The sequence below is a fragment of the Electrophorus electricus genome, chromosome 7 (genome assembly GCF_041902795.1).
Source record: "Electrophorus electricus isolate QZ-2024a chromosome 7, ASM4190279v1, whole genome shotgun sequence".
Classification (NCBI taxonomy): Eukaryota; Metazoa; Chordata; class Actinopteri; order Gymnotiformes; family Gymnotidae; genus Electrophorus; species Electrophorus electricus.
In genome coordinates, this window is record NC_137503.1 from 17377504 (window position 1) to 17398752 (window position 21249).

At 39.7% G+C, this 21249-nt stretch overlaps 1 long non-coding RNA gene across 1 annotated transcript; it reads right to left on the reverse strand.

Annotated features, from left to right (window-relative positions):
- Nucleotides 1-398: 398 nt before the first annotated feature.
- On the reverse strand, nucleotides 399-6447 carry LOC118241063 (uncharacterized). Its single transcript, XR_004775816.2, has 2 exons — nucleotides 5342-6447; nucleotides 399-853 (listed from the first exon to the last, which is right to left on the reverse strand). It is a non-coding gene; the product is annotated as an uncharacterized LOC118241063 (long non-coding RNA).
- Nucleotides 6448-21249: the final 14802 nt, after the last annotated feature.

Sequence of the window (21249 nt, forward strand, 5' to 3'; positions counted from 1 at the left end):
ACTGCAGCGCCTGGCACTTAAACGTGCAGCCTCCCCGCTCTCAGGATTATAACAGCATATGTCATAGTGACGCGCCGGTGGTAATCAATTGGACCAAAACAAACAAATCGGCATGCAACCATACTGAGACCAAACTCTTTTTGTAATTGCGTCACTGCGCTGGATTAGTGAAATGGTCATGAAAATACCTGCCTATGACAGTCTTATAACTTATTTCTGTGCGTTTGCTGTGTCAGCAAAATAGAACCCTTGGTCTTAAAGCAGTCTGATGCAGATCACATCCAAACCCTTTTATAGAGTCCAGAGCTTTTTCTGCTATACATCCTATAACGTATCATTTTAGTGATAGTGTTGGCCTTTATGCCTTATGTTACACAATAGACATAGGCCTGCTAATATATGCGATATTTCACTAAATTTATTCTCATCCTTCTCTTGACACTGGATAACAAACTAAATGCAGAATGAAAGGGTTTTTTTGTTTTGTGTTTTTTTTGCAATTAGCTTTTAAGGGTAGTGACTTAAATGACTAACAGTCATTTGTCTGGAGTTTTCAGATTAATCAGTGAGTATTATGATCAGAGTCTGCATAGGAAATATCCAAGCACAGTTGAGCAGGAGAGCTGAGGGCAGTGTTGATGGGCTAGTCACTAAGGTCTCCACAACATCTAGGCACAGTGTAGAATCTCATCAGAAGGTTAAGTGGCACATGTTGGAGAATATTTCAGGCACAGCTGGAGGGTTAGTGACAAATGGTGGTGGATCCATGGTTGTCACACTAGTCCAGAGGGTAGATAAGCAAGAACTCACTTCAGGGTTGATCTTGCATCAACAAAACAGATAGGAAGGGCAGCTGAGGGGTAAGGAAAAGAAAAAGATGGTTATCTCTGGACAGATATGTATGGCACTGGACAGATTTGTGGGATGTTTGCAATAGGAAACAGGAATGACCAGTTATATATATTCTAGGTGAGTAACTGCAGTGTACTGCTGTATAAGATGTAGAGATATTCAAAACTGTAGTAAAGTTTGTCTGAAACATTGTTTCTCTGGAGAGGTCCTTCATCAGCTGTGCGCATGTCCACAACTTTGTTTCTCTGGAAACTGCACTTTACTAAAATTTTGAATCTCTCTCTCCCTCTCTCCCTCTCTCTGAGAGACTGGTCACTTCCTGTTTCCTGCTGCAAACATCCCATGAATGCTGTTGCATCGGTAGTATTATTCTCTAGTTTTCTTAGCCATTGCTTCATACAATTCTGAAATTAATTACATCAACAAAACATCAGAGATTAGTTTATTTTATGTACTCCAATCAGCAAATCACCTTACTCCAGACCATTCCCTTCATTTGAACTACAGTAGCCACAATATCATCATCATCATCATCTTGCCTCACTGTCATACCAGACATACATACGATCCTGTCAGCTACTACAATTATCTTTATTCCAAATCGTCCTGATTTATCATTTCTGATAGGATATCCTTAAACCCTACAGAACTTGATCAAAGGAGTGAATGCTTAACATCAGCATTTTACTGCACACTTATTGCTTGTATAAGAATAAAAAATTAGAGAAAACGATTACTGGTATCTTTGTATAATGATGATCACATTGGCAATTTTAAACAGAACACTCAAGAATTTCATGACTATTGCCTTATTAGCTATATATTATTAATACCCAAACAGATAATCTCTCTACCCTAACTCTACCCTAATAGAAAATGACAAAAATAATACTGGAATTGTCTTCAGTACAATTGCACAACTGTGACGGTCACCCTAGTGCCACGGCGCGGAACAGGACAGACAGACTCCCTTGACGTAATGAGACATTTAATAACATAAAACAAACAACAACGGTGGTACTCACACATAGTGACAACGTTGAACATGAACAGTTTAAACACTAACCATGACAACAACATAGGCAGCGTTAACATAGATGGCATCAACAATGACGAAGGATGAGGCACACACAGACGGGGGTTTGAATAGACAAAACACTGAACCCTGTGCAGGTGTGTGCCATCACGGAGGGCGTGACTACATACCTATGAACCGCACTGCACACGGCAGGCCATACCACATGACTTGGGGGGGGGGGGGTCTCCATCGTGAACATTAACACGGATTACATAAACATCTACACTGCCATTAACATGAACATTAACAATGACCAATGAGGCACGCACTGACGGGGATTTAAATAGACGGGCAAGCACTCAACATTAAACCTGGTGCAGGTGCGTGTCATCAGGGGATGTGGCTACATACAAGGGTGTACCCTTGTATGTCTCGGCCACACGAGAGGACAAATATCTTAATATTATTGATGAGTGACTCAGGACATCAGACACTGGATTTTGAAAAATTTTCTCACTTAATCCTGACAAAACAGAAGTGCTCCTATTAGGCCCACAGGCAGCCCACAGGAGTATGCTGTCTCATTATGTAATAAACCTTGATGGTCTCCCAATCACAACATCTTTAAAAGTTAAAGATCTTGGTGTAATTATGGTTCATAATCTCTTGTTTGAAACTCATGTAAAATTATTTCTAGGACAGCCTTTTTTCACCTCCAAGATTAGGAACACACTATTATTACATGATAGAGAAAAGCTAGTCCATCCAGATTGGACTAAGCATAAACAAGCTCCAGTTAGTTCAAAATGCAAAGCCAGAGTCCTTACTAGAACTAAAATTTTTGATCATATTACTCCTATAACTACTCTGGACTGGCTGACAGTAAAATTTTGTACTGATTATAAAATATTTCTAATGACCTACAAAACACTGAATGGTCTTTCACCCACAGTACTTTACTAGACGTGCAGGCTCTTCAGTAGTACCTAAAATAAGTAAATTTACTGCAGGGGGCAGAGCCTTTTCCTACCAAGCTCCCACGCTATGGAATAACCTTCCTGTCAATGTGTGAAACTCAGACACCATCTCAATATTTAAGGCTAGACTGAAAACCTATTTGTATAGTCTATTCTAGTATAGTTTATTAAATACCAATCATCTTATATAAAGGTGTAGATATGGGGGATTTAGTTATGGTAAACTGGGATGTTATGATGCTGTCACTTCACCTCTTTTTTTGGCACACATTTGTTGACTGACAGCAGTGGTGTGCTGATGTTCTAGGGCACCCTCATGCCTGTTCTTCTTTCTGGCTCTAACCTTTTAGCTGTGCTGCCATAGCTAGATCAGCTTGCATCCATCCTAGCACATTATAGTTTCCCAATTTACATACTTTAGAATTTGTAAATGCCTAATAATATATACTCTCTCACTGCCAAGACACATTTACTCCTGATATCATGCTGTTGCTGAGCCTTAAGCCATCTCAGCTGCTATGGCTCTTCGCACCAGCCCTTGATGGCCCCCTGCTGTGGCCCATATTCCTTCACTCACCCCAGCCACCCATTTCTCAGTTGGTTTAGGCAAAAGTTCTTGTGCCAGATGGGTTTTGAACACACCTACACTCATCAAACCCAAACTAATGAAGGACATGTTAAAATAAACTTTAACTTGTCTTCCAAAGCTCACAGCAGTCTCACATTCACAGAGAAAAAAAATTATGAATTTTAAAAATGAAATATTACTGCAAACACCATATGTGCTTGCATTTTAGATAATCTGTTATAGAAGCAAAGAAAGTGACTTTTCCAAGTTTGGTGAAAGGATAGTGATGAGGAAACACAATGCCTTTCACTCCAGAGGTGGAGGAAATAATACTTCCCACCTGAGGAGGAGAGGGCCCTGGTGCCCCTGCTGCAGTAGAAGTGCAGCTCCAGTGCACTTTTTTTTGAGAACATAGAAAATCTAACACTTGTGGGAGTGGTCAAGAGCTGACTGCAGTAGAAAAAAACAGCCCCATAGAGCTCCAGCAGTTGAGAGGCACTATCAAGAGTTAGCCAGTTATTTCTATTATTGATTGAATTGATCCTGGATAACAAGTTAATCCTGTTATTCACCGATATTGATCCTGCATATCCAGTTAATCCAATCATTGACTGTATTGAGCCTGGGTATCTTGTTAATCCTATTATTAATTGCTTTGTTGATGCCATATGTGGAAATATACATTGATAGTCTTTTTTGTTTCAAATTTACATTTACCAGTGGATCATTTAAAAAAAAAAACAATTAAGTTTTTCAGAGAATATTCGGTAACACCTTATTTGGACTAAATACATAGGTACTTCATAACACATGCATAAGCACTAGCTAAATAACATATTTACAATGCAATTCTTGAACATTTATGAATATTGTATGCCAGTAATTGCAATAACGTTTTTGAAATAAATTATATTGACGTAACACACGCACAAGTATCATTCTCGTCTCATTTTTAACGTGCAGACTCCAGATTTCAGTCCTTTTCAGAATACCATTGTTGCAGCCACCTTACCAATTTTTGACAGTGCTCAGTAAATATATACAAAGCAATGCGTTTTAATATGATCCTTTTAATCAGTTAAATATTTGAAAGCGGGTGTGATCTTTTAAAACACATTTGAGGTAAATTTTAATTCTCTTAAGTTCATTTAATTCTCTGAAACTCGCACTTTCTACTATCCGTGTTTCAGCAACAGGCAGGAACGGACGTGCAGAACAAATGCACAAAGCACCGAGAATAAGTGCAAGTATGCTATACTGCTTTTCAGCTGTTTTACACTTTTCTTTGCTGTGCCAATACTTTTATTGCTATATATAACATTACATACACTAGGTTAAAGAAAAGTTGTGCCTAAAATGAAGCAGGTTAGCTAGCTAGTGTTAGCCAAGTAAAATGCACTGACGAGCAAACACGATGCCTAGACTCTAGCAGGCTGAGGTTTCTGAGAAAGATTATACTGCATCGAAGGGAAATTGCCAAGGAGTCACTGGAAAGGGCTACTGAGCAACCAACCTAGCTACAAAAACAGACTTATATACTAATATGTTTCACGTATCGTTAGCTAGCTTACCTAATCAGCTAACTAGCTAGCTGGCTAACCTAGTTTTAAACTTAGCTAGGGTAGCTAGCTATGTAGCGTTAGCTAGCTAATATATATCCAAGCTACTTTGCTAACCTACAGTAAATGCCTTCAATGTTAAGCTAGCTAAGATAGGTTAGCTAACAGCATTCGATTTTTGTATTGCAGTCAAGCTACGCTAGTTAGCTTTGTAAAAAACATCAGAACTTCCTTATTAATTTTAAAATGTATCTATTCAAAGGCTCAGTAATGGACATCCGAAAATGTCGTGAGGCAAATACCGCCCCAGCACTGGTTGAGACAATTGCCCGTACTATACCAATCGCAGAACTCAGCATCACCTCACCGGATGTTTTTGGCACGCTTCCTCCATAGAATGACAAAAAAAGCTTGCGGAAGTTGCTGACATATGCCGTGCAGCCTGAACTGCAGACATAAAAAATAAATAGCTGAAATGAATGAAAGGGGTGCTTCTACCAATTGTTTACTCACAGAAGTAAAAGTCTTGTGAGTCTATGGTTCTAATGTTTTATTGTTTACAATATAATGGAAGTACATGAGAATGTCTCATTTTGTTTTCTGAAACACAATGTCAGCGTATACTAACAGGGAAAGCAACGTAGACGAAAACAGAGAGAAAGTACAACCGACGAGCGAAGGACAGAAAACTAGCTAGCGAACATGAACAGGGAAAACAGCATAGACAGAGAAACCTGGAACGCGGGGAGACGATATCTAGGAACAAGCGTGCTCAAGCGGGATATACTGAAACAATGACCATCAAACAGAAGCCAACGCGACAGGGTTTAAATGGACACACTAATGAAGGATAGACGAAGATCAGCTGGACCTAAAGGGGAGGAGACAGGAAACCGTAGAAACAGACGATAGTGGGAAAACAAGGAAGTGCTTAGGTTGCCAGGGAAACGGGGGAATCTCCGGTCTGCAGGCGTGTCAAACAGATGCAACCGGCATGCACCAGAACAAATAAGCATCATAAAAGTAAATAGAATGTTGCGTTCTGTATTTAAGAAGTTAATTTATTCATAGCTGGTCCCTTTAAACATTCCATGGAAACATGAAAAATAGCTAATGAATGAGTGAATGTAACATCCAATTAAAATGTCCCAAGTCATATTTAATATAGCATTAAATTAAAAAAAAAAAATCTAAAATCCAGTGTGACTTATCAAATAATATTTTGATGAAAATGCATGTTTTGTTTGCTACTTCAGCCCTGTCCCTGAATGACTCTGTACTGCTCTACATTCAATGAATCTAGAAAGCTTGGAGGAAAGAATGGAACGCCAGGAATGTAATTTGGAGGGAATTTCACAAATATTACCAATCTCTGTAGCTTCTGTTTCCCCTTTGGCTAGGAAGGCTAACCAGCCACCTACTATGCTAGCTACCACACCTGTTTCTAGAGGCTCAGATGCATTTATACATGCTCCAGAAAGATATTTGGTTCTTCTGACCTGTGGTGGAATTTTTAATGTATTGTGTGTATACTCACATTATGCCAACAAATACTAGTCAGAGAAGAGCAATGTGGGTTTTGTAATATCACTGCAATAGGTAAAGCTAAGGATTGGGCTAAGGATACCACTCTGTGGTATCAAAATAGCAATATTCTTTTTTCTGAATATTAATTTTTGGTAAATTTCAAGGCAGTTTTTGAGCAAAGTTCTGTCATTAGATATGTTGTTGCTATAATAGACAAAGCAAGAAAGAACAGTTGCAGGTTTGGCCTTAGGATTGACCACACTAGCATCTGGTAGCAGCAAACCACCTCTACTCACAGTGTACTCTCGTGAATTGTGCCTGGAACTTGACATCAATGTCAAGTTGACATCAATGTTGATTTATTATGAATTATGGTGTAAGAATTTCTTCCAGATGTCTGTCATCCTGGATGCTCTTGTACGTGAAAGACATCACCTAAGCCCAGCTGGTTCACATGCTCTGAAACCGAAGAGTTCCAGACAGAACCAGAGCCCATTCAGATGGGCTGTTCCAATCTAATGCCACAGAAGCCAGAGGGATATGTTTGTGAGGGACTCTGTCTCTACTGCGGAGAGTCTGACCATATACATGCTGCATGTCCATAGTACCCTGGGTTTTCTAGGATGTTGAGAGTGAGTTCCATTATTGGCTCTCCTGCTTTGAATTCCTGTTTTTGAACACTATGCCAGATTTTGACTGTTTATATGTGTGTATGGTCTATTAAAGCTTGCACTTAGATCCAGTCTTGCATGCATGGCTACATGAACAATAAAAATCTCGTATTGCGCCACTGTATACTGTATAAAGCTTTGGGCAAACATATCCAAGTCTATGACAACACTGTTTTCAGTGTTGTAAATTTTTGACTATCACATTTTGAAAAATGCATAAAAGCATTTATTAGAATTAAACAAGTTAATTGTCAAAATTGCCCAGCACTAGTGAGAATCTCTTTTCAAATATCAAGACCACTCTTGTTACAAAGAATGGCATCTCCATTTTGGTTTTATTCGTCAATATTGGAGTTTGTCCAGATGTATGTATGATTATGTATGTGTGAAAATGCATGATTTAATAATAATTGGACAGTGTGGGGTCTGTATGTGACAGAGAGATGCAATCTCAGATGTGACAGATGACTGACATATGCCAAAAACATAATAACAAGGCACAGAGCAAAACAAAACAAGGAAAAAAACATGAAAGGAAGGTAAAATAAGATAATTAATCCCAGAGGCAGGATGGAGCCATTTGGCAGGGCTAAAGGAGGCAGGTGTTGCACTGGAGGAGCAGGACCATCTATGGAACTAGTACAGGGGATGTGATAATGGCAGAGGCTGGGCCAGAACCCAGGACGGGATCAGAGGATATATCCGGGGCCAGACTTTGGATCAGGTCAGGAGCAAAACCTGAGCTCAGAGTGGAATAGGTACCAGTACAAGAGTCATGGCAGGAGATGGAGCAATAGCCTGGACTTGGACAAAGACAGCAACCTGGCACAGGAACAAGAACAGTAGCAAGACACAGGACAGGTATAGGAGCCAGGTTTGTTGTAGGGACAGGAAGAGGAGCTGAAACAGGAGCAGGAACTGGAGCCAGAACTGTAATGGGGACAGGTACAAGAACCAGAACTGGAACAGCCACAGCACTGGATGCGGTGACAGCAATATCCACATTATGCAACATAGGAATGGTGTTTTCCATATTGCTGAAGGCAGGAGGGACTGGAGCAGAAGGAGACAAAAGAGCAGCCAGAGACATTTCTGAAACACCTAGGGGGAGGACTAGGTGGCCACAGGCATTTTCATATTAAAACTTACAATTTTATTTGTATACTATTTATTAATGTCACAAAGCAGCTTTACATAAATCATGATACAGGCCTTTAATGAGCAAGCCAAGGTGTAAGGTGGGCTTGAACCCAGGTCAGCTAGCTGATGACACTGACAGCCTATTGGGTGAGCAACCACACTCTAATGTTGGCAGGCCCATGAGCAGAACAGTTAGATCTTGGTTGAGGTAAAACAAAAGGAAAAATAAACACCACGCTGAAAAAAGAGAGAACAAAGGATGCCACGGGAAGAATGGCAACCCTGATGCACTGGGGAAAACCAAACTAAAACTTCCCAAACAAAACCAGAAAACAGTGGAGGAACTTGAATGGCTAAGGGAAGCCTCAGGAGAGAGACAGACTCGAGAGGGGAAAACTGGATAGGGGAGGGGATGTGTAAAAACACCAACACCCTCACAGGGAAGAAATGAGGTGTAGCACAAGGGCTCACAGACCTCAATACCTGAAGTTACTGGCGAGGAGCTTGGCTCAAAACTTTAGCAAAGACCCAGCACTGAGTAACTCGGTCACTGGGCTTATATAAGATCTCACCCAGCCATTGGGCATCAAGCCTGATTAGTAGTGTGGTTGACTTGAGGCCTCCCTCTGGTGGCCAGAGTACCCCAGAGTACCCCCGCCGGAAGGGGCCGCTCCTGACGTCCCAAGGCCAGCTGCACGATCCCACCGAAAAGCCCAAATAAGTTCACAGTCCAGGATGGGATGGGAGGGGACCCGAAGGGAGCCGTAGCAGATAAGATAGCCCTGTATGTCCTCCGCCAGGCCAAGCGGCAGCGCTTGACTGTCTGCTCAGCAGACTGGACACCCACGTCGGACTCCTGGTCGGGAAACATGGGCAGAGCATAACCGTACTGGCACTTGAATGCTGATATGGCTAAGGAGGAGTGCCACAGGGTGTTGTGGGTGAAGTCCAACCGTAATAGGTGCACAGACCAAGAGGATGGGCAGGAAGAGGCCAGACAGCAGAGCTTGTGCTCCAGGTCCTTGTTAACTCTCTTGGTCTGGCCGATGGATTGGGGATGGAAGCCAGAGGACAAGCTGGCTTCTGCTCCCAACAACTAACAAAAGGCCCCCCAGAACCAGCTAGTGAATTGAGGCCAGCGGTCTGACATGATGTCGCTAGGCAGCCGATGAAGATGGACAAGATGGTTAAATAATAGTTTAGCTGTCTCTTTTGTAGATGGCAGTTTTGGCAATGCAACGAAGTGGCTGGCCTTGGAGAACTGTCGACGATCACCAAAATCAGTGTTGCCCCTTGATGCCCCATAATTTTTTAACTGAAAATGAAGGAAAAAAAAGGGCTGTTCAAAAAAATAGCAGTGTCTTCATTTTCATTTACAAACTCGAATATTTACAGTATAAACTGAAAGTTGCTTACAGATTTAGCATTTCTGTTGATCACTGAACTACTATTTAGTTGTAGAACCTTTATTTCTGATAGCTGCTTTACATTTGTTTGGCATGGAGTCAACTAACATCTGCCACCTGCAAACAGATATTCCAGCCCAAGATGACTGGACTACATTCCATAGTTCTTCTGCATTCTTGGGTTTTGCATCAAAAACAGCATTTTTGATGTCACTCCACAAATTCTCAATAGGATTGAGGTCTGGGGATTAGGCTGGCCACTTCATCACATCACATCCCGTTGGTCTGGAACCAGGATGTGGCCAGCATAAGGCAGCATGACCTCTTCCAGTATTTTGATATATTCAAACTGGTCCATGATAAACGGGTCCGACTCCAAAGTATGAGAAACATCCACAAACCATTATGCTTGCACCTCCATGTTTTACAGTCTTCAGAGTGTACTGTGGCTTGAATTCAGTGTTTATGGGTCATCTCACAAACTGTCTGTGGCCTTTAGACCCAATAAGAACAATTGTGCTCTCATCTGTCCATAGAATGTTGTGCCACTTCTCTTTAGGCCAGTCAATGTGTTCTTTGGTAAACTGTAACCTTTTCAACATCTTTTTTTCAGCAATGGTACTTTACGAGGGTTTATTGCAAATAGTTTGGCTTCACATAGGCATCTTCTGATTGTTGCAGTACTCACAGGTAACTGAAGATGATCTTTGATTTCCCTGGAACTGATCATTGAATGCGTCTTTTCCATTCTAATCTCATAGATTATTCTATGATCTACGCGTATGGTAGTATTTCTTTTCCTACCACGTGTTTTGGGTTTTGTTTGCAATTTTGAAACATTTGAGATCATTTTAGCTAGGCAGCCAATTATTTTCTGCACTTTTTTGTTTTCCCCTCTCCAATCAACTTCTTGATCAAAGTTCTTTCTCCTTTGGTATAATGTCTGGAACGACCCATTTTACTCACTGAGCAAGGGCTAAAACTAGCAGGTAAAACATTTGCTGCCCTCCTTCTTTAAATAAGAGCCATAAATGACACCTGTTTCTTCATAGAATGAATGACCTCACTAATTGAACTCCACACTGCTATTAATTTGAACACACCCCTTTCATTAAATGAGTCAGTTACACCCAATTAGCAGTATGCAGGTCATGACTGTTGGTTCTGTTGGTTGCCTATTACTCGGCTACACCTAGTCATGAATTTTTTCCCCCATGTGTAACGCAGGTGGGATAGTGAGCAAACACATTTGCTAAGTGCCGACGCACTGGACATGACACAAAACTGAATTACTCAGGGAAGCCATAACAGAAGGAACAGATGGAAAAGTATAACTAAATGTTTCATAAGACACAGACTCGCAGTACAAAATGGAACCAAGAATAAAACAGACCAACATAAGAGTAACAGGTTAACAGGCTAATAGCGAGAGAGCAAGACTTGGGCAACTAAATAACTAAACACTAAAGAAAGACTAACAAAGAACACCGATGATAAATACAACTATGAACATTCAAACTTGGACAGGCGGGGAAAACACAGAACCAGGTTATGTAAGATAAATAAAACCTCCAAGACGAAGACAAGTAACAAAACTAAAAAGGAAAGCCAGACAATACTTGCGTACATGAACGGGAAAAGGAAACCTAAATGGAGCGAAGAGAATACAATAAACTAGGGAACAGCAGAGAACTAAACAGGGAGCTTGGGGAGACAGTACCTAGAAACGAGAGACGAGAACAAACGGGGAGATACTATACACATATGAGCACCGAGCAGCTAGGACAAACATGACCTTTAACAAAAACACATGCAGGCGAAGGAAGAACGAGATATTACCAGAAACACAAACGTAATGACCAACAAACTAGAGACACAGGAATGGGGTTTTTATATATATATATATATATATATATATATATATATATATATATATATATATATAATTCCAGGTGATTAACTACAATGTACTGTAGTAACTTTGCTTCCACAGCTGATGAAGGACAATAAGGACAAAGTAAATCATTTTGTGCTACTTTAAATCACTTAACTTTAAAACAATTACAACTGAAGTGGTCCCAGATGAACTCTCTGCATGCTGTAAAGTAAAATACAGAAGTTGTGAAATTTTGCCGATGTCCTAAGTGGGTTGGGTGACAGGAGTTTGCCTTCATATAACAGATGAGAGAAACTCTGTTTTATGCCAGTATTATATATATATATATATATATATATATATATATATATATATATATATATATGTTAACCAGAGAAATTTGTTATAGGCCTTTTCATTGTCAAAGTCATTGTCTGATTTATTCCAAATAGTGCCTCACATACTATTAGTATTTATTTCTTTATTCACTTCTGCTATAAGGATGTAATATAATATATTTTACATTACACATCATAATAGTTAAGGTTTTGTGATACATTGCATGGACCATTTTGTGTACAGTCCATTACACATGAAAATATCAACTGTGTATTAATCTGCTCCATCACATCTGATACACACATGCAATGAGGAATTTGAATTTGTATGAATATGAATTTATAGAGCAGTAATAATACTTTAAAGGTAATTCTGTAATATACTGGTAGCAAGTATAAAGCCTCAAGAATCGGAGTCATCTTTTGATGTTTATCTTTTTTGGGAGCCTATTAGGAGACCATTACAATAGAGACAAAAGTATTGAGCATTGAATTTTTGTAGGTCTGGTTTAGTCAGGATATCTGTGATCATCTTGATGTTTTGAATGTGATAAAATGCTAATTTTGTAATGGTGAGCGGTAAGGAGGCGGATGCATGTGCAGAGAAGAGCAAGATTTTTTATGGGCAAATCCAAAATCAGAGTTGTTGTAGCAGTCCAGGGTCAAAGAGCTAACATGGAGTGTACGGGGATACATTACAAACAAACAAAAGCACACAAAGGCAACTGGGAAGCAGGCTATAACAAAGACCAGGGAATACTCAGGGCTAGGATACACTGAATTCAAACCAACATTCAAACATTCAATACATCCAAACACAATGAACCTAACACACACACACTCAAATAAAGACAAACACAAATCCAACCAGCAAATAAACATAAATGCACAGACTCAAAGAAACAGTGAACAGCCAAGACCAAGGCCACAAGGCAGGGTTTAAATACATGAACTAAACGAGGGACAGGTGTAAGCAATCAAACAAGGGCTGGAGAAAACTAAACTATGGCATGGAACTAAAATACACAAGACAGGGAAAACACGGAACACAGAAGCTGGAGGGACTAATCCTGACAAATTTAATAACTGATGTGATGTGATGTGATAAAACTGACATCAGAGTCTATTAGAACACCAAGCTAGCTCTTTAGATTTTGAGTCCAAAAAGGCAGTTAGTCTATGCCTCTAATTGATGTTTCCAAACATAGTAATCTGTTTTATCTTTATTTAACTGCAGAACGTTTTGGGCCATCTAGTTACTGATGTGTTCAAGGCACTCACAAAGAAAGCTGAGGGGATTATAGTTGTTTGTTATGGTCTATGGTATCCAAGGCTGTGTGGAGATCAGAGATCAAGCAATATTAAAACTGATTTTACTGAGTTTGTATTTTAACAAATTACATTAATACAAATATGTAGAGCAGTCGCAGTACTATGAGTAGGTGGAAAACAACTGAAATTTGGCTAGACAGCTATTTAAGGATAGAAAGAAAGTAAGTTGCTTGAAAAATATTTGCCCAATTAATGGTAGATTTTCAATAGATCTGGAATTGCTTAAGAGTTGCTTCCAGATTTCTCTGCAGTTTCAACTGCATTTTTTAAAACTAATCTATTTAGTAAGCTATTTAAATTTCTCAGTAAGAACAAGTTGTTTACCAGCTGAAATATGGCAGCTGCTACTGAGTGAAACATTCTTTACAAAGCTAGTGCTTCAAGGCTGCAAGTAGATGATTTGAGGTAACTAACTGTATCCATTAAAATTAAATTTTAACTATGATAAATTAATATTAATGTTATTGGTGATAATGCTGGAGAAAGATGCTTGTTTAGCTTTGCATATTATTGGGTTTCTCATATACCCTATCTTTGAATATTTCTTTGTGAATCAGAAGTTTTAATGCCACCTGTGTTCAGCCTTTGTACATTCTCTATTTTGGATTTGACCTGTAGTAGCATTACTATATGCTGTTTTTTATTGCTGTGAAATGGTTTTAACTTTAACTGGAGCAATCTCATACATAACACTAACAGTTTTTTAGTTGAAGCTGTTCAGCAGAGCCATGCACATTTTGGTCATGGAAAGTGTAGTGGTGCTGTCATTTATAAACCTCTTCATATAAGTGACACATCTGATCTTGTGATCTGGTTAGACCCACATATCAAAGAACACAGCTGTTTTCTAAACTGTTATGCACAAACACTACTATTTAGGCATTCTAGCCATTACTATTCTCAAACCGTTTATTTTTTCCTTAAACATAACCACAAATGACCTGGAAATTGGCAACCTTTACTAGGTATCAGATATTACTCTATCGAGTAGTATCGAGTAGAACCGATGCCTAGTAGAGGTTGCCAATAATCAAAATCTACATCCAGTGAACTACCCAAAAATGGAAGTAACTTTTTTTTTTGATAATGATCACTTCCGTTCTTCTTTAGTGTGCAGAATGTAATATGTTTAGCTATTCTTTGTCCGTCCTTAGCGATAGTTTTATATTTAAGAAGTGTGGATCACTTGCTAGTCTGATGGAGAAGATTCTAGTGTTAGATGTGTACATCCAGATATTAGAGATATTGATGCCTTAGGCAACGTTAATGATCCCTCATCTCTGGAACCACAGCCCTTGCAGCAGGGCAAATGTCCAGGTATAAGGGTGTGTAAATTATGGAACAATAATGTACAATGATGTACTCTGGCAGATCTAGTAATGGCAGCATGGCTAAAAGGATAGAGCCAGAAGTAAACACAGGCACAAGGGCACTCTGGAACACCAGCATGCTGTTTTGTCAGGATTAAGTTAGAGAAAGTTCCTCAACATCCACTGTCTGACATCCTTTATGCATTCCTCAATAATACTAAGCTGATGTATGTACTCTGGTTTGGCATGACATTATGGCAAAATAGCCAAGCTTCGCCCACAAGACCACCACACCCTTCCCCTTTGCATGCCAAACAGCACCCACTGAGAAGCCTGTTGAAAGAGTTCTGGTTATAAGGGACTCTATTTTGCAACAATTGAAATTAGCTAGGGGACCAGCAGCAGTAGTTAGCAGTAGTTAGCTGTATACCAGCGGCCAGGGCACCAGACATTGAAGGTAATCTCTTGGACTTAGGCAAGCATAGGATAGTCATTTATGGAGGAACTAACAATATATACTTTTACCAGTCTGAGATTACTAAGAATAATATTGTAGAAGTGTGTCAAATAGCCAAGGCGATGTCCAATTCTGTAGTATGTTCTGGTCCCATTCCAATGCGGCGTGGCAATATAACGTACAAATGGTTATCTTTGCTGAACTGTTGGATGTCCAAGTGGTTCTCACAAAACAATGTGGGGTTTATAATTATATATTATTATAATTCGACTATATTTGATGGCAAGCCTGACCTGGGAAGGATGGCTAAACCAACCTTCTGCTGATTGCTATGAGACTGTCATGGAATGCTCCCCTTTCCCACTGTTCACATGGTACTGCCCGCCACATGCAGTGGGAGTCATTGTCTCGTTTGTAACCACACCCTCCTTTTTAGCACACACCTGCACATGGTTTATTGTGTTATGTCTGTCTGTATTTAAACCCCTGTTGGTGTGTGCATCCTTGTCAGTCTTTGATTATATTCATGTTCTTGTTGCACATTATGTTTCTAAGCGGTGTTGGACATTGCACATGTTCACCTTGCCTATTTCATGGGAGTGCCATTATGTTTGTTATTTGTGTTTGTTTAATACACGTCTGTCTATGTCAAGGGAGTCTGTGTGTCCTGCTCCTTGCCCTGTGGTACTCGGGCTGTTAGAGACACATCACCCAACATTCACCATATGGACACTATGTCTGTTCCCCAAGCTTAGCAGAAATACAGAAATCAGAAAAGAATTAGTATTAAAGTACATAACTCACAGAACACTGCCAGCACCTTTGATCTAAAGCTAGGATTACTAAATATTAGGTCTCTAACATCTAAAGCACTCATGATAAATGAAATCATCACAGATCATAGATTTAATGTAGGCCTACTATGTCACTTTGTCACTTTGTTGCCCCGCCCCCTCCTCAAATGTCTTGGTGTGTGTGTTTGTCTGTGTTGCCACGCCCTCTCGCATCATCCACCTGTTTCGTGTTATGTGTAATCGTCTCAGATGTATATATGTCTCATGTGTCGTAGTTCGGGTGTTGGTGTTTGATATATGCATAGCGTTTGAGCTTTGTGGTCTATTTTGCATGTTTGTAAAGAATAAATGTGTGTTTCATCATGCCTCGTCCCCACATCCTGCTTATCTTTCTAACATCACAGTCTAACTGGCCAAGTGAATACTTAGCTCAATCCTCTTCCACTAGACTTCATCTCTGATCTAGTCTCTGTAGTAGGAACAGCCATTATTGTTGGTGATTTCAATATTCCCTTCGATATTGCCCAAGACCCTCTGACATCTGCCTTTAGTTCTATACTAGAATCAATTGGTTTCACCCAATGTGCAATAAACCCACACACTCTGGTGGACATATGCTTGATTTAGTACTGACATATGGTATAGACATAGAGAACATAGTCATACTACCCCAGTCGGATGCCATCTCAGACAATTCCCTCATTTCAGATATGCCATATTATAGTGACATTGGTTTGAGAACCACACCAGATGCATGGTCAAATCAGTCATTGGATTTAGATTTATTGCGAATCTCCCCAGACTCCCTGACTGGGTTACCCCCAAATGATGTTGCTCCACTTAAGAATAAAAAAAAATTAGGGACAAAAAATGTGTACCATGCTATAATGATCACATTCACAATTTAAAACGGAACACTTGAAAGATCATAAATAACGTCACACAAAACTTGTAGTCTTCCAGCTTTCATGGAAGGAGAGCCTTCTCAAGTACAGAAAGGCACTTATTACTGCTCAAACATCTTCTCTCTCAACCCTAATAGAAAATATCAAAAATAATCATAGATTCTTTAGTTCAATTGCAACTACATAGGAAAAAAACTGACACCAATGCTCAGATTACAAAATCACATAGCAGTAATGAGTTCGTAATGTTTTTCAATGAGAAAATTAAACACATTGCACATTCAGAGTAGTAATGTAAGATCAGGCAGTCACATAGAGAGCAGAACAACTAAGCCAAAAAAGACTCTAGCATCCTTTACTCCTGTCCAAAAGCCTGAACTAACATCTCTGATCTCACACTTTGCTCATATTGTTTGATCTCAGTGCATTATTTGCATCATAGATCACACCATTTTTCTAGATAGACTCAAAAATGTTGTTGAGATTAGATGAATAGCCCTTTCCTTGTTTAAATCTTATATAGTCGATCGTTACAAGTTTGTCAACAAAAATGGAGAATTTTCAGCATACACCAAGTTTAACCATGGTGTCCCCCAATGAACTGTTCTAAGGCCTCTGCTTTTTCTTTATATATGCTACAAACATTGCAAAGATTAGGAACATACTGTCTTCATGTGATGCAGAAAAGCTAGTCCATGCATTTTTCACTTAAAGACTGGATTACTGTAATGCCTTACTATCTGTCTATACCACTAAGTGCCTAAACAAGCTTCTGCTAGTTCAAAATGCAGCAGCAGCCAAAGTTGCTGCAAAGCATGCCTAATCTAATTTCTGCCAAGGTACACCTACCCCTGACATCATGATATTATTGAGCCTCAACTCATCTCAGATGCCATGGCTACTCCAACTACCCCCTTATGTGCCCTCCTGTAGCCCACCACACCTCCTAGCCAACTACTTTTCCATTGCCCTTAATGGACATTCTCTTGGGGGATGGATCTTGGACACATGCACTCCATCGGGACAAGACTAGGACCTCTAGAAAGTTGGACTAGACATTAATTGCTTATTTTTTCATTTTGTATTTATTTTTCTCTTATAATTGCTATTATTGTGGTGACCATTGTTGGCCAGAGGAAGATGGGCACCCCCTTTGAGTTTTGGTTCCTCTCATGGTTTCTCCAACATGCTCTAGGGAGTTTTTCCTTGCCACTGTCACCCTGGGCTTACTCAATGGGGGCTTGGACTTGGACATTTGTAAAGCTGCTTTGTGACAACAACTATCGCAAAAAGCACTATATAAATCAATTTTAATTGATTATTTGAAAATAATTGACACTCAGGGGGTCTGCCTCCTTTTAGACATGTCTAAAGGGGAAGTTCTTCCTGGTATAAAACAGCTGGATTCTATTGAAAGTTTTTAACTGCTAATTACAGAGCATGTAAGGATAGTCGCAGAGACCCTTTCCATAACTTTTTTTTTTTTTTGCGATAGCTGTCAGGATGTAAAAACAGTGAGATGTAAGGGAGAGAGTCATGTGTCAACCCAAAATTCCAAATACAGTAGGGAATAGTTGATTTGGAAATAAAAAGCAGCTCCACCCCTAAGCTCAATAAAGCCTGAATAAAGCCTTTCTGGGACAGAAAGAGCTGGAGCTGTACTAAGCACCAGACCTTGCTTTTAAATGACTGGAGACTTAATCCTCCATAGAGGCAGAGCAAATTTACAGTTCTCTCTTCTTTGGAAAGCAGCTAAGGTTTATTCAAAAAAGTAAAAAGGTAGAGGTGTGCCTCTTGCTTGCAGGGCCCTGCTGGAGATGGAGATTATAACATTTAAAGACAAATTCCAAGAGATTTACACTGTTCGCAGCTAAAAGTAGAGTTAAAGACTTTAAAAAAGAAAGCAGAATGAAAATGAGAAGCCTAGAAATAACTATAGGTGAACAGCTTGAACAAAACAAAGTGCTGTATAAATAAGTGAACCAAATTTCTTAGACTAGAAAGACACCCTGATTCATGAACAGCAACTAATACTTCAACCAGAGCAGATCCAGTATAGCCTCACAACTGATCAACAACTCTTCAGCCAGAAAGCAGGAAATCAGCCCCTGAGAATAGCCAAAAAAAACAGTACCACTATTTCTAATGCCATCCACAGCCCACCAGCCACAGTACACCAGCCACACAGGCTATCAAATCTCAGGTGTTACACCAACCAGCCCCAGAGAGGACCCACACCACCACAAGTTACCAAAAATGCAGTTGTTATCAACAACAATGATAAATACCTGCACTACAGATAAATGTTTCTTACCCCAGTACCTGACTACATATAGTGCACTGAAATGACTCTACTGGTCCATACTACATAACCCGCAGAGCATTGCCATCCACATTGGCACAAACAACCTGCACTCAACCCCACAATACTAGATCAGTCATGAAAACAATTGGTTTACAAATTCACCTCCCTGGTCATGATGTATACATGAGGGGAAGCCAGATTTAAGGTCAATGTCATTTAAAATGCAGTCTGAACTGTTTTCCCTGATTTATTGGATGAATAAATAAATGAATGAAGTCACATTTATATAGCACCTTTCAAGGATCCCAAGAAAATTTTACAATCAACACTACCAATCACACATAAGTAAGAAGCAACAGCTAATAATGCCTCAGCATACTCTTAACCAGAGACCACAGCCCCTGGTGGACTACATCAGGTACATGGAGGGAGTGAGGAAAACACCCAGGACGTCCACCACTGGACATGTAGGAAGAAACCGAAGACCCAGAAGGAAACCCATGCAAACACAGGGAGAACATGGAAACTTCACCCAGATAGGAACACAAACGCAGGACCCTAGTGCTGGGAGGCAAACATGCTAACCACCAGTTGAGAGTTGCATATGCCTGAGCAATCCCAGTGAAATGGTTGATAATTACTAAGATGTATTCATAACCCCCTTTGCATTTGACTAGATGGAGGAGGTTTACTGAAAGCAATTCAAATGGCTGTGTGCTGGCAATGCTAGTAAGTGGGGCATGAGACTTTCTGCTTGATGTCTTCCTGACAGTTGCAGCTCATAACTTAGTGTTCTATTTCCTTTTGCATAAATGACCAGAAGAAGCAAATCAATGATGTCATCCTGTCAATACCTTGTTGTCCCATATTTTTGTGTGATTCCTTTAGTACTGTGGTTTTATGTTTTTTCAGGTAGAAGTAATTCTTTCCAATGTGGTGTTTTCCTATACAAAATTCCATCCTCACCAAATTCCAACTTATTCAATTCTCTCACAAGGGATCAATGTGTGGTGGTAAGTTTTTTATTAGTGGTAGTCTATGCAAAGGCACAAAGATGAATCTTTTTCCACTGTAGAGATATATTGCATTCCGGATCCATCCCTGTGCAATCAAATCAGGTTAGTAATCCTTAATTTCTTTGTACAATGGCTTGGGGACTGATATACATGTTTGGGCCACTGGTTCTAAATGTTTCTTTAAGATACTCAACTGCAGCCTTTCAATACAGCCTATGTCACTATGTCAGATTTGAGTATTGAGCCCCTCTTCGATTAGCATTTGGTCAACCAATTGTCTCTCGTTCCGGTGAGAAAGGTCAGCAGGAGTGTGCGACATCTCACTGGCAACTGCAGTCTGCATGGTATTCACTCTAACAGGTGACTCACTTAACTTAAAACATGCTAATTGGGTATGCAGATGTTACTGACTGGACTGTTCCAATAGCTAGTCTCCCTTGCAATGTAATATCATGATCAGTAAGATTTCAAACACTAAAAATTAAAATTACTATTACAAGGTTGTCATAAAAATTAATTTCCTCTGGTCACTCTGGGTTGCTATCAGGTTGAAAACTAATACTGTGTCTTCTCAGAAGGGCTTTGAATATATTCTACATTCCACCTGAACTACATTGTGTTTTGGGACATTGAACATTTGACAAGATATTCTCACTAGGTACTCTCTTGACGACTCAGTGTTCATTGCCTTGATAAATGTCTTGACATTCCTCTTTGGTAGAGATGGAAATGTCATTTTCACTGTTTTCATGAGTTTTTCCCCTCACCAGTGTTCTTATTCTGTTCCCTCTGGGTATCAATAACAACACTTTCTATCACTCGGTCTGTATTCTAGGCCCCAATGCTTTTCAAAGCAAAGTTACACCCATTGCTCTCTGTGAGAGGTCACCAGGCTTCCTGTTTTGAAAATGTTTCATGCCAACACTTCTGTTTTGGCACACTAGCCCATACTTTTCTCTAGCTGTTTATCATTTTTTTCCTTGGACTTAACTACATTCTATTTGGAAACCAGCAACTTCCATCAGACATTGAAAACTACTTTATCATCATAAACGACATCCAAAGAACTACTAAAAATGTTATGTTAACATTTTGCCTTTCTATCATGGACTCTTCCGTTCTCCTTCAGTGCACTGAGTGCAACATATTTAGTTAATTTTCGACCATAGTTATCGTTAATTTTATCTGTGAGAAGTGT